The sequence below is a fragment of the Sciurus vulgaris genome (genome assembly GCF_902686455.1).
Source record: "Sciurus vulgaris genome assembly, chromosome: 17".
NCBI classification, from domain to species: Eukaryota; Metazoa; Chordata; class Mammalia; order Rodentia; family Sciuridae; genus Sciurus; species Sciurus vulgaris.
The window spans coordinates 43951992-43969396 of NC_136478.1; positions in this window are offsets into that span (position 1 = coordinate 43951992).

The window sequence follows — 17405 nt, forward strand, 5'->3', positions numbered from 1 at the left end:
ATTGCGATAATCATATGATTGTTGTCTTAAGTCTATTGATGGGATGTATTACACTTACTGATTTCTATATGTTGAACCAACCTTGCATTGCAGGTTTGAACTCCACTTGATCACGGTGCACTACATTTTTAATATGTTTTTGCATGCAATTTGCCAGAATTTTATTGAGAATTTTTGCGTCGATGTTCATGAGGAATATTGGTCTGAAGTTTTCTTTCCTTTATGTGTCTGGTTTTGGTACAAGGGTGATACTAGCCTCATAGAATGTGTTTCGGAGGGTTCCCTCCTTTTCTATTGCACGGAATAATGTGAGGAGTATTGCTGTTAATTCTTCTTTGAATGTCTTGTAGAACTCGACTGAGAATCCGTCTGGTCCTAGGCTTTTCTTGGTTGGTAGGCTATTGATGGCATCATCTATTCATTGCTTGAAATTGATCTGTTTACATAGCATATGTCCTCCTGTATTAGATTGGGTAGATCATATGTCTCTGGAAATTTCTCAATGTCTTCAAATTTCCTATTTTATTTGAGTATAAATTTTCAAATACTTTTAATGATCTTCTGTATTTCAGTAGTATTTCAGTGATATTTCCTTTTTATCACGAATTTGAGTAATTTGAGTTTTCTCTCTCTTTCTCCTTCTTAGTGTGCCTAAGAGTTTATCAATTTTATTTATTTTTTCAAACAACCAGCATTTTCTTTTATCAATATTTTGAATTGTTCCTTTTATTTAATTTCATTGATTTCAGCTGTGATTTTAATTATTTCCTATCTTCTGCTGCTTTTGGTGTTGATTTGCTTTTCTTTTTCTAGGGCTTTGAGATGTAATGTTAGGTCATTTATTGGTTGACGTTTTATTCCTTTAATGTATGAGCTCAATGCAATGAACTTTCCTCTCACCACTGCCTTCATAGTGTTCCAGAGATTGTGATAAATTGTATTGGTGATCTCATTTACCTCTAAGTAGTTTTTTTTATTTCCTCCTTGATTTCTTCTTTTATGCATTCATCATTCAAGAGCATGCTTTTTAGTTTCCAGGTGTTAGAATAGCTTCTATTTTTTATTTTATCATTCATTTCTACTTTCATTTCATTAGGATCTGAGAATGCCGGGTAGTGTTTCTAATTTTTGTATTTGCAGAGTTAGTTTGTGGCATAACATATGGTCTATTTTAGAGAAGGATCCATGTGCTGCTGAATAGAAAGTGTATTTGCTTGATGATGGATAAAATACTCTGTATGTGTCCCTTAAGTCCAAATCATTGATTGTATTATTTGATTCTATTGTTTCTTTGTTTACTTTATGTTTGGAAGATAAATCCAGAGGTGAGAGAGATGTCTTAAAGTCACCCAGTATTGCCGTGTTGTGGTCTATTTCATTCTTGAAATTGAGAAGAGTTTGTTTGATGTACGTAGATGCTCCAATGTTTGGGGCATGTGTATTTCTGATTGTTATGTCATCTTGGTGTATGATTCCCTTCAGCAGTATGAAATGTCCTTTATCTTTTCTAACTTTGGTTTGCTGTCCACTTTGACTGATAAGAGGATGGAAACCCCTGGTTGTTTACACAGTCCATGTGAGTAATATGTTTTCCCCAACATTTCACCTTCAGTCTGTGGATATCTTTACCTAGGAGGTGAGTCTCCTGAGGACAGCATATGTTGGGTATTTTTGTAATCCGATCTGCCAGTCTATGTCGTTTGATTGATGAGTGTAGGCCATTAATATTCAGGGTTGTTGGGCTCAGGACGTAGCTCAGTTGGTATAGTGCTTGACTCACAAGCACAAGGCCCTCAGTTTAACCCCCAATATCTAGGAAAAAAATTATTCAGGGTTGTTATTGACATATGATTTGTATTTCCAGTCACTTGGGTCTTTAACTTGACTTAGTTTCTTCTTTGATTGAACTTTCCTTTAGTGTAGTTCCTCACTTTGCTGGTTTTCATTTCATTTTATTTTTTCGTTTCCTCCTCTTGAAATGTTTTGCTGAGATTGTTCTGTAGTGCAGGCTTTCTATTGGTAAATTCTTTAACTCTTGTTTATCATGGAAGGTTTTCATTTCATCTTCAAATCTGAAGCTTAATTTTGTTGGATATAAAATTCTTGGATGGCAGCCATTTTCTTTCAGAGCTTGATATATGTTATTCCAGGACCTCCTGGCATTGAGAGTCTGGGTTAAGAAATCAGCAGAGATCTGATTTGGTTTCCCATGTATGTAATTTGATTTTTTTTTTTCCTCTCATAGCCTTTAAAATTGTATCTTCATTCTGTATGTTAGTCATTCTCATTATAACGTGCCTTTGTGTGGCTCTGCTGTAATGTTGTACATTTGGGGTCCTGGACACCTCTTGTAATTGATTTTCCATTTCATTCTTTAGATCTCGGAAGTTTTCTCATGTCATTGAAAAGATTGTGCATTCCTTTCGTTTGTGTCTCCAAACCTTCATCTATTCTGATAAATCTTAAATTTGGTCTTTTCTTGATACCCCATATTTCTTGGAAGTTCTGTTCATGGTTTCTTACCATCTTCTCTCTGTGGTTGACTTTTATTTTCAAGAGTATATATTTTGTCTTCATTGTCTGAGGTTCTGTCTTCCAAATGGTCTAGTCTGTTGGAGATACATTCCATTGAATTTTTACTTTGGTTTATTGTTTCCTTCATTTCAAGGATTTCTGCTTGATTCCTTTTTATAATCTCTGCCTCTTTATTGAAGTGATCTTTCACTTCCTGTATTTTCTCTCCTGTACCATCTTTTAATTTGAAGATCAGTCTAACTATGTATTTACTAAACTCCTTCTCTGATAATTCTACGATGTTGTCTATGGCGTCTATTGTTGGAACTTCTTGGTTTGCTTGAGGTACTTTGTTTCCTTGGTTTTTCGTATTGTTCGGGTGTCTTCTCATCTGGCAGTATGGCGCTGAGGCAGTACAGATTCTACTCTGTAGTCTTACAGTGACCCTGAAGATTCCAGTACTTTAACTTTAAGGGGGAAACCAATATTAACAGCACCCAACACAAGCAATCTACCACCTTAAACCTAAAGGCTCCCATTAAGGCATTTACAGTTTTGTCACAATAGATAGAAATGAAGTGTTCAATTATAGTCTACAATATAAACAGTACATTTGCTACAGGGGTTTACCATTTCACATGATGGACAGTGAGGGAACAGAAGTAGTGTAAGATGTGATGTTCATGAGATAGAGGGAGAGAAGATAGAGGTAAAAATTTATAGTAAGAGCAAGGGAGGAATTAATACACATTGGCTGTTAGTATGAAAAAGTGAGAAAGAGAATCCAGGGAGACAGATAGGTGAAAGCAAAAAAAAAAAAAAATACATACGTATTTTTTTAAAAGTAAAAATATAAGAATACACACTAAAACTATCATATCCTATTCAGACATCCCATTCCTCAATAAATCAATGCATGAAAATATTTGGATTCAAAGATGGTAGAGCTATGAGAGAGAGAGTGGAAAAGACAGAAAAAAAAGGAGAAAATATCAATGGAAAATTGAATGATTGCTTAAATTGGCTTTCAAAAATTTTCTCAGCTTCCCTTCTTTGTTCATAGATGGGGTTTTCTGAAGTTTGATGTTAGCTCCAGTCCAGTTGTGTGCTGGACCAGTTGAGTGGGCAAGCTGATAGCAAGATGCCCTCACACCATTACACTTTTCTCACCCGTTGTACTGGCCCCCTTCCGTCCCTGCACACTTCATTGCTCATTCACCTGGAGAGAGCCCAGTGTTCCCCAGTTTCTTCAACCTGTGCTCCCCTCAGGGAACTGCCCCTAGACTCAGCTTCCCACAGGCTTGCCAGACCCAGACTGACTCACACAACCCAGCTGCTATCTGATGGACCTGGCCTTCAGCTTCCCTAGGCTCTGTCTTGCTGCAGTTCCAAGATCTCAATGCCCTTTCAACTTGCAGAGAGGCCACCAGGGCTGGGCTCACACAGAGGGGCGACCCTGCAAAGAGGCAGCTAGATGGCAGCCACTACCACATGGAGCAGAAACACACAGGAGCAACCAGACCTGCAGGTACCTCAATACATATCCAGGCCACGGCCTGAGTCCCCAGACCAAGGTGGACATGCCCCGAGATGGTGGCGGCAAACCTGTAGACCTTGGCTGTTGTCCCAAAATGGTGGCAGCCACGTGTAACCACACCTGTGGGTAATGACAATGGACTTCCAGGCCGCAGTGGGGAGCAGGCAATCTGCTAGTGGTCTGGGGGTGGTCTGCAGGCTAATGGTGGACGATCGACAGGTGGATGTCAGGTGGTGGGCAACAGGTACGAAAAAGGCAGGCTATTGGCTGGCAAGAGATGGGCAAACAGGAAAATGATGGATGATACGTAGCAGTCAGGGAGCAACCCATATTCAAAAGGCAGGCCATACATTGGAAGACTGCAAGTGATTTGGAAGGACAAATGGCGTAAATAGCAGGGCATCGGTGGGCAGCAATGACTGCCTCGCAGAGAAACCCTATTTCCTCTGCTTGAATCCCGAGTTATGGAGAGACAAGGAATGCAGCCTTCCTCTGGTCCATCATCTTGGATTTATCTCTCAACTTAGATCTTGATGACGAGTACACAATTCTGTGAATACACTACAAAAGTCATTGAATTGTACCCTTTAAATGGATTGGCTTGTGGCATATGCATTCCAGTTCAATGAAAATGTTTTCAAAAAAACGTTAATAAGAAATTCCCCAAACTTAGTATCAGGAAGACCCATCTCAGGACTGTCTCTCAGGACTGTATGACTAGGAGTTTCACTGGTCACTTTCATTGAATGTGGCTTATTTCCCTGGTGTGTGACTGGTGTTTTAGCTCAAGTTCACCCCGAGGGCTTTGCAGCAGCTGGTGTAGTGTCCAGGAATCATTGAGGAAGAAGTACACTGCTCGCTTTGCTCATCCTGCCACCACAAAACATCATCAACTATGTTGCTTACGCAACAAAAGTTTAATTTCTTGCCATTATGGCAACTGACAGGCCAAGATCAAAGTGTCAACAGGTTTGGTTTCTTCTAAGTCCCATCTCCTTGGCTTGCAGATGGCTATCATCTTGCTGTGTCTCCACACAGACCTCCCTCTGTCTGTTTTATCTTTCTAATGTTTCTGTAAGGACACAAGTCATGTTGCATTAAAGCCGACCCTGGAAACACTACTTTAGCTGAATTGCCTCTTTAAAGGCCCCACCTCCAAGAAAGATAATAGTCTGAGGTACTCAGACTTCATGCTTCAATATTCCCAGTTGGGGAGCATATAACTCATCCCAGTGCACTCTTTTAAAACTTGGGACACGTCTCCAGAATTACAAATAGGTTCTATGGACTAGGAGCAGCCATGTTGTCTGCATAGTATTAAATACATTGATACTGTTATGCAATCAGTTTCCAGATCCATTTTCATCTTTGGAAACTGAAATTCTGTACCTATTAGAAAAGTCCCTATGCCCTACATGCCCCAGGTCCTGACAGGCAACATTCTACTATGAATCTGACAACACTCCATGCCTCATATACGGAAGCACACAGTTTATTTGTGACTGACTCAAAATCCTTGAGATGTATTCATGCTGTAATATGAATCACAATTTCCTTAAAAGGCTCAATTATATTCCCTTTTTTGTGCATCTCACATGTTGTTTATCCATTCATACACACATACTCACATGGTTGCTTCTACCTACTGGCCATAAAATAAGCTGCAATAAATATGTCTGTCTAAAGATCTCTTAGAAACCCTACATTTAATTCTAATATAAATAAATAAATACATATGTATATGCATGTGTGTATATATGTGTGTGTGTGTGTGTGTGTGTGTATGTATATATATATCTCTGTAAGTAGGATTGCTGGATCAGGTGACAATTCTGTTCTACCAGAGAAATCATACATCTTTTTCCATCTTTCTACTTTTAATCTCCGTGTGTTTCTATCATTTAACACAGGTTACTCATGTATAGAATATACTTGGGTTTTTACTTTGTCATCTCTTCAGAATACTTACGCCTTCTAATTACAGTTTTAGGCCAAATACATTTAATGTAAATACATGTTATGCTCCAATATAAATATACTCTCTTCCTATTTTCTACTAATTTAATGTATTTTTATTCCTCTTTTATCTCATTTTCTATCTCCTTTTCAATTAAATATTTTTATTTCATTTTCTTCCTCCTCTGTTGGATTATTGACTGTGCATCTTTGTTTCATCATGGATGTTGTAGTGTTTATTTTTAACTTTGAAAATTATAAGTTGTCTTTCAAGTAATTTTGTGACACTTCATGTAGATTTGGAAGGCACATTCACCGTGCACTGGTTAAACTTGTCTGTCTGGTGAGACACAACACTGCCACACACAGGTTACATGAAGGGCTCACAAGTAGGCAGCAAGGAACAAGAGGAGCCTAAGAGTCATTGCCAAACAGTCTCCCGGGGCTCAGGAGAGCTGGCCTCGGTGGACAGAGCCTTGTCTCTGTGTGCCCCAATTGCACCACAGAGGAGGAAGCCCAGAAAGCCCCTCCCTCCAGGTTTCATACCAGGAGGCACATGACTCAAGGGGACCAAGCACTGAAGGACATCCTGCTCCCTGGGACTAGATGGAAGCACAGGCTCTTCTGGTTAGGTCCTCTTCTCAGGACACTGCAGTCCCAACACATGCTACAGTTATTCCAGAGATTGAAAGGCTAGAAAGGGAGAGACTGGATCAGACCCAGGCTTCTCAGAAACCTGTCATATGGCCCTGCCCAACACTGTAGGAACCTTGTAGAATACATTTCTGTTCTCCACTCCCAGCCTTTTGCTTTTACTTCACACATTTTTGTCTATGTATATTACATGTTGTACCACAATTTTCTCCTTTAAATTGATTGAGAATCTTTTTAAAGATATTGTAATAGATGGGGCGATCCAAGATGGCAGACTAGAGGGTGACTGCATCTTCAGTCGCTCCAGAACCCAGGATTCAAGAAGGGGAGGCATTGAGAGACTCAGACTAAAATAGAGCCACGGGGTGAGTCTCCCCCACCAGGTGAAGCTTGGCCTGGGCGGCAGGTCCAGATGGGGGCAGCTTATCAGAGCAGGGCAGGGCAGCTAGAGTCTTCCCCAGGTAGCCCTGCTTACTCCGGCTCCTCCAACATGGCCAGCTTCTAGGAGCAGGCCCCCCAGTGAGAGCCTTTCTGCACAGAACCAGCTCCAAGTCCCGCCAGCGGTGACCTCCGGCCCGCAGGCAGTTTCAGGGACCAGGACAGGGCAACCAGGGACTTCCCCAAGCAGCCCTGCTCCCTCCAGCAGCAGGCTCCTTTCACGGCCAGCTTCTCGAAGCAGACTGCCCAGTGAGAGCCTTTCCGCACAGAGCCAGCTCCAAGCCCTAGAACCAGTAGTGGGCTAGGGGCAGCTTTCTTCAGAAGCACTGCATTATCAAGTTCCTCCAAGACTTCAGGCTACTGAAGGCTGGGAGGTGATACACTGGAAATCTACAGGGACACTATAAACCAATAGAGGAAATCTGCAATATCTCAGAGTCCCACTGACATCTGACAAATATGAGAAAACAAGGGAAGAAAATGTCCCAAACAAACCTAGATACTATATCAATAAAACCCAATGACAGCACAGCAGAAGAAATGTCAGAAAGGGAGTTCAGAATGTACATAATTAAAACAATCAGGGAAGCAAACGAGGACATGAAAGAGCAAATGCAGGCATTGAAGGAGGAGATGAAAGAGCAAATGCAGGCATTAAATGATTGCACCAATCAACAGTTAAAAGAGCAAATATGGGAAGCAAGAGAGCATTTCAATAAAGAGTTAGAGATACTGAAAAAAAAACAAACAGAAATCCTTGAAATGAAGGAAACAATAAACCAAGTTTAAAACTCCATAGAAAGCATAACCAATAGGATAGAACACCTGGAAGACAGAACCTCAGACATTGAAGATAAAATATTTAATCTTGAAAACAAAGTTGACCAAACAGAAAAGATGGTAAGAAATTATGAACAGAATCTACAAGAATTATGGGATATCATGAAAAGGCCAAATTTAAGAATTATTGGGATTGAGGAAGGCTTAGAGAAACAAACCAAAGGAATGAACAATCTATTCAATGAAATAATATCAGAAAATTTCCCAAATCTGAAGAATCAAATGGAAATCCAAGTACCAGAGGCTTATAGGACTCCAAATATACAAAATTACAACAGACCCACACCAAGGCACATTATTATGAAAATACCTAACATACAAAATAAAGACAGAATTTTAAAGGCCGCGAGAGAAAAGAATCAGATTACATTCAGGGGGAAACCAATAAGAATATCAGCAGATTTTTCAATCAAGACCCTAAAAGCTAGAAGGTCCTGGAACAACATTTACCAAGCCCTAAAAGAAAACGGTTGCCAACCAAGAATCTTATACCCAGCAAAACTTACTTTCAGATTTGACGATGAAATAAGATCCTTCCATGATAAACAAAAGCTAAAGGAATTTACAAAAAGAAAGCTGGCATTACAGAACATTCTCAGCAAAATATTCCATGAGGAAGAGATGAAAAACAACGATGCAAATCAGCAACGGGAGGAACTAAAGGAATAGCCAAATGAAGGAGAAACCAAATCATGTCAAAAAACAAAAATGAGTCCAATGACGAGGAATACAAATCATATCACAATAATAACCCTGAATGTTAATGGCCTGAACTCATCAATCAAAAGACATAGACTGTCAGATTGGATTAAAAAGAAAAATCCAACAATATGCTGCCTGAAAGAGACTCACCTCATAGAAAGAGATACCCATAGACCAAAGGTGAAAGGATGGGAAAAAACATACCATGCACACAGACACAGCAAAAAAGCTGGAGTATCCATCCTCACTTCAGATAATGTGGACTTCAAGCCAAAACTAGTCAGAAGGGATAAAGAAGGACATTACATACTGCTTAAGGGAAGCATAAATCAGAAAGACATAATAATCATAAATATCTATGCCCCGATAGATACATGGATGGATGGGTCATCCATGTATGTCAAACAAATCCTTCTCAATTCCAGAAATCAAATAGACCACAACACAATAATACTAGGTGACTTTAACACACCTCTCTCACCCTGGATAGATCTTCCAAACACAAATTGAAGAAAGAAACCATAGATCTCAATAACACAATCAACAATTTAGACTTAACGGACATATATAGATTATACCATCCAACAAAGAACGAATACACTTTCTTCTCAGCAGCACATGGATCCTTCTCTAAAATAGACCATATTTTATGCCACAAAGCTACTGTTAGCAAATACAAGAAGATAGAGATACCACTTTGTACTCTATCAGATCATAATGGATTGAAATTAGAAATAAATGACAGAATAAAAAACAGAAACTTCTCCAATACCTGGAGATTAAATAATACACTATTATATGATGAATGGATAACAGAAGACATCAGGAGGGAAATTTTAAAATTCTTAGAAATAAACGAGAACAAAGACACATCATATCAAAATCTCTGGGACACTATGAAAGCAGTACTTAGAGGAAGATTTATTTCATGGGGCGCATTCAACAAAAGAAGTAGAAATCAACAAATAAACGACTTAACATTACAGCTCAAAGCCCTAGAAAAAGAAGAGCAGACCAACACCAAAAGTAGTAGAAGACAGGAAATAGTTAAAATCAGGGCCAAAATCAACGAAATTGAAACAAAAGAAAAGATCGGAAAAATTAACTAAATAGTTGGTTCTTTGAAAAAATAAACAAAATTGATAAACCCTTAGCCACACTAACAAAGAGAAAGAGGGAGAAAACTCAAATTACTAAAATTCGGAATGAACAAGGAAATATCACAACAGACACGAGTGAAATACAAAACATAATTAGAAGGTATTTTGCGGACTTTTTTTTTTTTTTTCCTCTCATTTGAGAGGCCTGGGATTCGAACCACGGTCCTTCCGCATAGTAGGCGAACGCTCTCCAAAAGGAGCTATTTCTTCAGCTCCTAGAAGCTATTTTGAAAATCTATACTCCAACAAAACAGAAAACCTCAAAGACATCAACAAGTTTCTAGAGACATATGAATTACCTAAACTGAACGAGGAGGACATACACAACTTAAATAAATCAATTTCAAGCGATGAAATAGAAGAGGTCATCAAAAGCCTACCAACAAAGAAAAGTCCGGGACCAGATGGGTTCTCAGCCGAGTTCTATAAAACCTTTAAAGAAGAGCTCATTTCAATACTTCTCAAAGTATTCCATGAAATAGAAGAGGAGGGAACCCTCCCAAACTCATTCTATGAAGCCAATATCACCCTGATACCTAAACCAGACAGAGACACATTGAGGAAAGAAAATTTCAGACCAATATCCTTAATGAACATTGACGCAAAAATTCTCAACAAAATTTTAGCAAATCGCATACAAAAATATATTAAAAAGATAGTGCACCACGAACAAGTGGGTTTTATCCCAGGGATGCAAGGTTGGTTCAACATCCGGAAATCAATAAATGTCATTCACCATATCAACAGACTAAAAGTTAAGAATCACATGATTATTTCAATAGATGCAGAAAAAGCATTTGATAAAATACAGCACCCCTTCATGCTCAAAACACTACAAAAAATTGGGGTAGTGGGAACATTCCTTAACATTATAAAGGCCATCTATGCTAAGCCCATGGCCAATATCATTCTAAATGGTGAAAAACTGAAAGCATTCCCCCTACAAACTGGAACAAGGCAGGGATGCCCTCTTTCACCAATTCTATTCAATATTGTTCTTGAGACTCTAGCCAGAGCAATTAGACAAACCAAAGGGATACGAATTGGAAAAGAGGAACTCAAACTATCCCTGTTCGCTGATGACATGATTATATATTTAGAGGAACCTGGAAATTCCACCAGAAAACTCTTAGAACTCATAAGTGAATTCAGTAAAGTAGCAGGTTACAAGATCAATGCTCATAAATCCAATGCATTTTTATACGTAAATGATGAATCTTCAGAAAGAGAAATTAGGAAAACTACCCCATTCACAATAACATCAAAAAAATAAAATACTTGGGAATCAATCTCACAAAAGAGGTGAAAGACCTCTACAATGAGAACTACAGAACACTAAAGAAAGAAATTAAAGAAAACCTTAGAAGATGGAAAGATCTCCCATGTTCTTGGATAGGCAGAACTCATATTGTCAAAATGGCCATACTACCTAAAGTGCTATACAGATTCAATGCAATTCCAATTAAAACCCCAATGACGTACCTTACAGAAATAGAGCAAGCAATCATGAAATTCATCTGGAAGAATAAGAAACCCAGAATAGCTAAAGCAATCCTTAGCAGGAAGAGTGAAGCAGGGGGTATTGCAATACCAGATCTTCAACTCTACTACAAAGCAATAGTAACAAAAACGGCATGGTATTGGTACCAAAATAGACAGGTAGATCAATGGTACAGAATAGAGGACATGGACACAAACCCAAATAAATACAATTTTCTCATACTAGACAAAGGGGCCAAAAATATGCAATGGAGGAAAGATAGCCTCTTCAACAAATGGTGCTGGGAAAACTGGAAATCCATATGCAACAGAATGAAACTAAACCCCTATCTCTCACCCTGCACAAAACTCAACTCACAATGGATCAAGGACCTCGGAATCAGACCAGAGACCCTGCATCTTATAGAAGAAAAAGTAGGTCCAAACCTTCAACTTGTTGGCTTAGGATCAGACTTCCTTAACAGGACTCCCATAGCACAAGAAATAAAAGCAAGAATCAAAAAGCTTTCTCTCAGCAAAGGTAACTATCAGTAATGCGAAGAGAGAGCCTACAGAGTGGGAGAAAATCTTTGCCACTCATACTTCAGATAGAGCGCTAATTTCCAGAATATATAAAGAACTCAAAAATACTCTACACTAAGAATAGAAATAATCCAATCAACAAATGGACTAAGGAAATGAACAGACACTTCACAGAAGAAGATGTACAAGCAATCAACAGATATATGAAAAAATGTTCAACATCTCTAGTAATAAGAGAAATGCAAATCAAAACTACCCTAAGATTTCATCTCACCCCAATTAGAATGGCGATTATCAAGAACATAAGCAACAATAGGTGTTGGCGAGGATGTGGGGAAAAAGGTACACTCATACATTGCTGGTGGGGTTGCCAATTAGTGCAGCTACTCTGGAAAGCAGTATGGAGATTCCTCAGAAAGCTTGGAATGGAACCACCATTTGACCCAGCTATCCCACTCCTTGGCCTTTACCCAAAGGACTTAAAATCAGCATACTACAGAGATACAGCCACATCAATGTTCATAGATGCTCAATTTACCATAGCCAGATTGTGGAACCAACCTAGATGCCCTTCAGTTGATGAATGGATAAAGAAACTGTGGCATATATATACAATGGAATATTACTCTGCCATAAAGAATGAAAAAATTATGGCATTTGCAGGCAAATGGGTGAAACTGGAGAATATCATGCTAAGTGAGATAAACCAATCTCAAAAAACTAAAGGATGAATGATCTCGCTGATAAGCGGATGAGGACATATAATGGAGGGTAGGAGGGGTTAGCGTTAGGACTAGGGTTAGGTTTAGGGTTAGGGATAAGGAGGGTGGTAAGAATGGAGGAAGGAAGGACTGTATAGAGGGAAAAGAGGGGTGGGAGGGGTGGGGGAAGGGAAAAAATAACAGAATGAATCAAACAACATTGCCCTATGTAAATTTATGATTTTTAATTAAAAAATGAAAAAAAAAAAAAAAAAAAAGCCCCTATGCCCTACATGCCCCAGGTCCTGACAGGCAACATTCTACTATGAATCTGACAACACTCCATGCCTCATATATGGAAGCACACAGTTTATTTGTGACTGGCTCAAAATTCTTGAGATGCATTCATGTTGTAATATGAATCACAATTTCCTTAAAAGGCTCAATTTATATTCCCTATTTTGTGCATCTCACATGTTGTTTATCCATTCATACACACATACTCACATGGTTGCTTCTACCTACTGGCCATAAAATAAGCTGCAATAAATATGTCTGTCTAAAGATCTCTTAGAAACCCTACATTTAATTCTAATATAAATAAATAAATACATATGTATATGCATGTGTGTATATATGTGTGTGTGTGTGTGTGTGTGTGTGTGTATGTATATATATCTCTGTAAGTAGGATTGCTGGATCAGGTGACAATTCTGTTCTACCAGAGAAATCATACATCTTTTTCCATCTTTCTACTTTTAATCTCCGTGTGTTTCTATCATTTAACACAGGTTACTCATGTATAGAATATACTTGGGTTTTTACTTTGTCATCTCTTCAGAATACTTACGCCTTCTAATTACAGTTTTAGGCCAAATACATTTAATGTAAATACATGTTATGCTCCAATATAAATATACTCTCTTCCTATTTTCTACTAATTTAATGTATTTTTATTCCTCTTTTATCTCATTTTCTATATCCTTTTCAATTAAATATTTTTATTTCATTTTCTTCCTCCTCTGTTGGATTATTGACTGTGCATCTTTGTTTCATCATGGATGTTGTAGTGTTTATTTTTAACTTTGAAAATTATAAGTTGTCTTTCAAGTAATTTTGTGACACTTCATGTAGATTTGGAAGGCACATTCACCGTGCACTGGTTAAACTTGTCTGTCAGGTGAGACACAACACTGCCACACACAGGTTACATGAAGGGCTCACAAGTAGGCAGCAAGGAACAAGAGGAGCCTAAGAGTCATTGCCAAACAGTCTCCCGGGGCTCAGGAGAGCTGGCCTGGGTGGACACAGCCTTGTCTCTGTGTGCCCCAATTGCACCACAGAGGAGGAAGCCCAGAAAGCCCCTCCCTCCAGGTTTCATACCAGGAGGCACATGACTCAAGGGGACCAAGCATTGAAGGACATCCTGCTCCCGGGGGCTAGACAGAAGCACAGGCTCTTCTGGTTAGGTCCTCCTCTCAGGACGCTGCAGTCCCAACACATGCTACAGTTATTCCAGAGATTGAAAGGCTAGAAAGGGAGAGACTGGATCAGACCCAGGCCTCTCAGAAACCTGTCATATGGCCCTGTCCAACAGTGTAGGAACCTTGGGGAATATATTTCCGTTTTCCACTCCCAGCCTTTATGCTATCGTTTCACACATTTTTGTCTATGTATATTACATGGTGTACTACAATTCTCTGCTTTCAATTGATTGAGAATCTTTTTAATGATATTGTAATAAATTTAAATGTGGATATACTTATTCCCATTCCAGTGCTCTTCATTCCCTTTCATAGATTCATATCTGACATCTTGTCCTCCAACCTGGAGAGTTTTTTGAAACATTTTTTTTTATAATGCAGTGCTGCTGACAATTCTTTCAGGGTTTGTATATCTGAAAGAATCTTCTCTTTTTTTCCTCATTTCTGAAAGATACATTTGCCAAGTTGACTTTTTAGTTCTTCCAGTACCTTGAAGATGCGCTCACTGTTTTCTTCTTTGCCTTGCTTCCAATTAAAAATGTGCTGGCATTGTCTCTTGTAAAGGACCTTTTCCCTCTGCTGCTTTTAAGATTTTCTTATTATCACTAGTTTTGAGAATTTGATCACCACATATAGTGAACTATTTCTCTTGGACACTGGACATTGGGATACTTGGACTTGGGGTTTGTCATTTTCATCTTCTTTGGAATATTTTCAGTCAATATTTCTTCAAATATCTCTCTGTATTTCTCTTCTCCTTTGGGATTCAAATTACATGTATATTAGGCAGGTGGAAGTTCTCCCACAGTTCACTGATACTTTTTTTTAATCTTTTCTTCTCATGGTCTTTCGCAGTTTTTTCCTCTCAATGTTTCAAGTAGAGTTGTTTTTATTATTTTTATGTGTTGCTATGGTTTGGATCTATGAATGGAGCACTGAAATGCTCATGTGTAAGGTAAAGCTGCAGCGTTCAGAGGTGAAAGGATTATGAGAGCTGTAACCTCCCTCGGTGAATTAATCCATTTGGTGGATAATCATTTGAATGGATACTGGGTAGTAACTGTAGACAGGTGGGCATGGCTAGAGGAGGGATATCACTGGGGGGTGTGCCCCTGGGGACTCTATCTTGTCTGGCTCTTTTGGCACATGCACTTGCTCTCTCTCTCCTTCCTGACCTACCTCAGCTGGGCAGCTTTCTTCTACAACACCCTTCTGCTACGATGTTCACCCTCACCTCAGGCCTAGAGCAATGGAGCCAGCTACCCATCGACTGAGATCTCTGAAATCATGAGATAAAAAAAAACTTTTTCTCCTTCAAGTTGTTCTTATTAGGTAATTTTATCACAGTGATGAAAAGATGAATAACAGGTATGTGTTCAAGTTCAATAATGTTTTCTTCTGCAAGAACCTTATTCCTATCCATTCTCTTTTTCATTTCAGACCTTGAATTTTCACCTCTGGAAGTCCAATTGTGAGATACATATTTTTTTCATGCCTCTACATAAATGTTTGATATTCTCCGGCACTTTGTTCACTTGGAGTAGTTATAAGAGCTGTTTTAATGATATTGCCTACCAATTGTATCATCTGTGTTCATTCTGGCTCAGTTTTCATTTATTGTTTTTTCTCATCATTATGAGCCATACTTCCCTGCTTCTTTATGTGACTTATGGTTTTTTACTGATACCATTTTCTTTGAGGTCCTAGGACTTCATCAGAGCTTCCCACATGCTAGGTGTTCTACCACTGAGCCACATCCCCAGTTCTGATGGCAGATACTGTGAATTTTACATTGTTGGGTTCTGGAATATTCACAGCTCTATAAATATTCTTGAAATTTTTTCTAGAATGCAGTTAAATAATAGCATCACCCTTCCAGGTCTTACTTTTAAGATTCTTCAGTCAGTGTCAGAGACAGATTTAGTCTAGGATTAATCTTTCTCTACTACTGATGCAAGAATCTCCTCCCAATGCCCACTGAAATATAAGGTGTTCCAGTTTGGAAGATGAAATCATCCATGTTCCTTGACGCCCTGTGAGCTTGGAAGATTGTTTCCTTGAGTATTTTTAGACGTCTCCTCCGCTACCCTCAGGCAGTTTCCTCTCACACATGCATGTATCATTACATACTCCGCTGATTACTGTGGGAAACCCTCTGAAGGCCTCTGAAGGCCTCTTCCTGGCCTCTCTCCTCTCCAGGACTACACCCTGTGAACTGAAGCTGTCCTGACTTCTCTGCACTCCTAGCTCCATCTCCTCAGTTTGAGGAAGATTTGGGCTCTACTCAGTCCCTGCTCCTTGCACTGAAGTCTGGAAACCCACACTTTCTCCATTTCCCTTCTCAGGAGTCACTGTCCTTTCTTCCCTGCTACCCATAGTCTGCAAGACTGTTATTTCATACATTTTAGCCCATTTTTCAAATTTGTTCAGACAATTTAATTTGATCCCTGTTACTCCATTCTAACCAGATGTGGAAGTGACAGTTGATTTTTTAAATCAGTGTGGAGTTTTTATTATACAACCCTTATTGTTTTCTTCCTGCAATTATATTTTGGCTATTTAAGAGATGTTTAACAATCTCACTATAAAATCAGTGCAGTTACCAGAAAAGCATGTAAGTGAATCAGATGTCAAAACAACCAGGCTAGAGCAGATAGGCTGGCCTAGGGCCCTAGGCACATGGGAACCTGAAAGGGCATCTAACTACCATCTCCTTTCACGGTATGGGAAGGGCTTTCTCTTAGGAGATGAAGGCCTCCCAGGCATAGGGGGAAATCAGATACTAGGCCACCCAAGAATGTCAAGAATCTACCATGAGCACATTCTCTGACCATCAGGTAAATTTAACATGCAGTCATATCACATTTGAAATGTCATGTGTATAGCCAGTATGTTAAAAAAATATTTTGGTAAGCTACAAGCTTAGGATGTAAAAAGCTCACAGGATGAGCACTTGTCTAGCACACTGGATTAATTCCTGGCATGACAAAAGAATAAACAATCCAAAGTTTGGAAATCGTTATGATTCTGTCATAGCTCACTAACATGCTAGTAATGACCCAGAAAAGGAACTCAAGCATGCCAGTTCATAACATATGGCTAATATCCTTCAAAAGTAGAATGTTTACCCAGAGAGTTGGGGTTCTTTTCAAATAAAGTACTTAACTGGAAAATGAGTGAGATCTTGGATTGTGTGGAAAATCTGTGGAGTTTTGCAATTCATTTCCAAACCCTCATTCAAAGCAGCCATGTCATTTGGCATTCCCACTAACACTGAATGTTATTCCACGTCCCCACCATTTGGTGTTTTCCGTATTTTAGATTTTAGCTTTTCTAACTGATAATTAGTGATACCACATTGCTGTCTTAATTAGTAATTCACATGTGACATAGTATT